The following is a 3,600-nucleotide window of genomic DNA, read 5'->3' on the forward strand; positions in this document are numbered from 1 at the left end:
CACCATAACTCAAGGCATCAATTCTTCTGCAGTCTTCCTTATTCAATGTCCAGCTTTCACATGCATAAGAGGGTAGGATTTATGAAAAATGGTACCAACCATCCCTCCCACAGCATTCTTTACTCAGCTGGGTTTGATTGATTCACTGCAATGGCCATACAGAACTCAGACACTGTACTCATTAGGGATGTTGTTGTTGTTGCTAAGTATTGTTGAGTAGGTATAGGGTTTCCAAGGAGCATGGTCAGAAATGTTCAGGTCACAGATCTTCCAGTCAGAACAGCATCTCCTTATCCATGCCCAAAGGCTGGCCCTTCTCTGTCTGGCCAAAGTTACAAATGCCAACAGAACACTCTACTCCACCATAAGCCTCAGCCTGAAGAACTAGGTTCTAACACCATGGATCACAAAACCTATGTCCCATAATTAAGTGACTGTAGGCACCCAATTGTTCAAGCAAATCTCCTCCCCAAAGTCATTTAGCTTACTTGCTCTCTGGACTGGGAATTTTATTGCTTTGTCTTGAACTCTGGCTCTTAGTTCTTCTGTTGCTAATCCTCTGCCACTGCTCCAGTATCACCATGTTCTGTCACTGGGTTATGAAGCTTCAGTGCACAGAGAACTCAGGCCAAAAGGATGTGCTCCACTTCTGGCTGTTCTTTAATGGTAGTGAGATCCTCCCTACTGCTTCTGAAATGGCTCATTTGAAATCTACATTAGACTTCCCATTAACAATTACAACTGAAGCAAATCATTCTATTAACATCTTTGCCCATCTTCTTTTATCCAAATCCATCAGCAAAAAGTGTTGTTTTGGTGGGAGTTACAAAGACAATTGATAAAAGAGCCATAAGAAGTAATGCACTGTATTACATGATTTTATTTAGACAAAGCTCACAATGAACATTCAGTACCACCATCACTACCAAACAGTATTGTCATCATTATCATAACAAAACCACCACTGTCACCATGATTTTAATCTATATTAGCATTCAAACAATTCTATTTCTCATTATGTTTTTTGTGGAAACTGTGACAAGATTTTCAAAACATGAATGATTTCTTTAAAACTTTGATTTTTTTAAAACAACATTGTCTGTATATATCTATAAGTTGCATACATATAGAAATCATGGCAAAGCATTTGTTTTTTTTTAAATATAATTTTATTTATTTTGTTGTTGAGATTCCACACAGAAAAACATACACCAATTCACCAGTTTCTACAGACAACATTTAGTGACGTTGTTGTTGTTAGGTGCCATCGAGTCGGTGCTGACCCACAGTGACCTTATGCACAGCAGAATGAAACACTGCCCCATCCTGGGCCAACCTTGCTCCTGTTGCCATGCTTGAGTCCATCAATGCTGCCACTTGGCCAATCCATTTCATTGGGATTCTTCCTCTTTTTCCCTGACCTTCCACCTTACCAAACATGATATCCTTCTCCAGCAACTGCTCCCTCCTGACAATATGTCCAAAGTATGAGAGACGAAGTTTGGCCATTCTGGCCTCCAAGGAGCACTCTGGCTGCATTTCTTCTTTGAATTGTGCAGCTATTCTCACTCTCCCTATTAACATGAAATAAAAATCTCCGAAGGTTTCTATTTAATCTTTTGAACAACTTGGTCCTACATAGGTAATTATTAAAATAGCCTAGTATTCAAGGCAGACTTCTTTTTAAAAGTTTTTATTGTGAATTGAGTGATAGTTTATGTGGGAGAACATCAGTTTTATATACATCTTGTGGTATTTTGTTTCATTGCTATGATTACAATCCCCTCCATGCATCATCATTCAATAGTATTTGCTTCTATTCCCTCTGGGTTTTCTTTGTTTGTTTGTTTTGTTTTGGATATACACCAAAACACTCAGGAATATACAATCATTCAAATAACCAAAGGGCACACCATGTAAGCCCGCCCCTCTCCACCCTGTCACCAGCACACTGTCCCTCTCCCTCCATGAGTCTAGAGTCCTCAGCTACTCCAGCTCTCCATCTCTGGCGTCACCACTTCTCTGGATAGGGTCCCACACTCCACTCCTCCTCTTCTCCCTTGATGGTCCCATGGTTCTCCATTCCTGGACTGTAAGATCAACCTCCCCTCATTTTGCTACAAAATGTCTACCTTTACAGTTGCAACAATCTCAATTAGCCATGATAACAATTACTCACCATTGAATCATTAACAATTTTATCATTATCTCCTTTTACCCTACTCATCTAGGAAGGATGAAAACTATTCAGTGGGGATTCTACAGCCCCCTGCACATTCTGAAACCAAACTCCCTCTTGCAAACATGTAAGCCAGTCACTTTGTGCCTTTATAGCCCAACCATTTTAGGTACCCATTGTCTAACTTGCTGATCCCTATCAACCCTGTGAACAGAGGGGATAGGAATGTTCCTTCTGTGAAGATTCCTTCCCTCTTGGTTGGTACTATAAGATACTACATCCATAAGTATAGGTCAAGTTGATCAAATTGTAGCAATTTTAACTTGTTTTCTTTATCAAATTTTTTTTTTTTTAATCTTCCTCTAGTCGAGTTCTGATCATTAAGCCATTGAAGCTAGGTCAAATGGGTACTGTCTGGAAGTTTGTGTGTACTTGTGCATCTTCCCTCACTTCATATCAGCTGGATGCTTCACTCTCAGCTCTAGTCCTCTGTGGCTATATCCTTGTCAATGGGCTCAGGAATCCTCAGGTCTCACCATACTCCAGGTCTATGGGAGTCAGCAGACCTATTTTTACTAGTAAGTTAAACTTGTTTGGTTTTAAGAAGACTTCATGGGATAATTTTGGGGTAAAGTTTAAAGATTATCTAAGGGCAATAGCTTCAGGGGTTCAGCTAATCTTGATGGATTTAGGAAGTCTAGAATCCAGAAAGCATTTGTTTTTGAATGTTTTCTATGTGAACTCTGACTCAACTTAAAGTCTGCAGAACATGGGGAATCTCGTCATCATGTGACTGTTGAGTGCCTGGTTTAGAAATCTAGTGAAAACAACAGAAATCATAAATCTGTATAGACATATGTCTTTTGGTCCCTAGCTCTGAGCTATCCCTTCTTATTTTTCCAGAGTTACAGAACAGGACAATATATCAATAGGTGTCAAAGTTTTGAAATTATTTCTGCTCAAAGAATCTCATAGTCTTTCCTTCCAGTACCCTGATTTGTAAATACAGAGATATTTATAGCCATTTTCATCCCAGAATAGTGAATTAGTGACAGGATCATGTACGTGCTCTTTTAGGATTCCTTGATGAGATTATTGTTGTTGATATTTATATTGATATTTATACTCTGATTCATGATGATCCCATGTACAACAGAATGAAGCAATGCCTGTCTGGCACCATCTTTAGGCTTATTACTATGCTCAAGTTCACTGCTATTACTGTGTATTTTCAGTGCCTTCCAACCAGGAGGGCTTACACTTAGCACTATATTGAACGGTATTCTTTTGTGATCCATTGGGTTTTCATTGGTTTATTTTTGGAAACAGATAATTAGGACTTTCATCCTTGTTTGAATTAGTCTGGAAACTTCTCTGGTGACCCTACTGGTATTCAAAATACTGGTGGCATAGCTTTCAGC

This window comes from Chrysochloris asiatica, unplaced genomic scaffold, assembly GCF_000296735.1.
Source record: "Chrysochloris asiatica unplaced genomic scaffold, ChrAsi1.0 scaffold00075, whole genome shotgun sequence".
Classification (NCBI taxonomy): Eukaryota; Metazoa; Chordata; class Mammalia; order Afrosoricida; family Chrysochloridae; genus Chrysochloris; species Chrysochloris asiatica.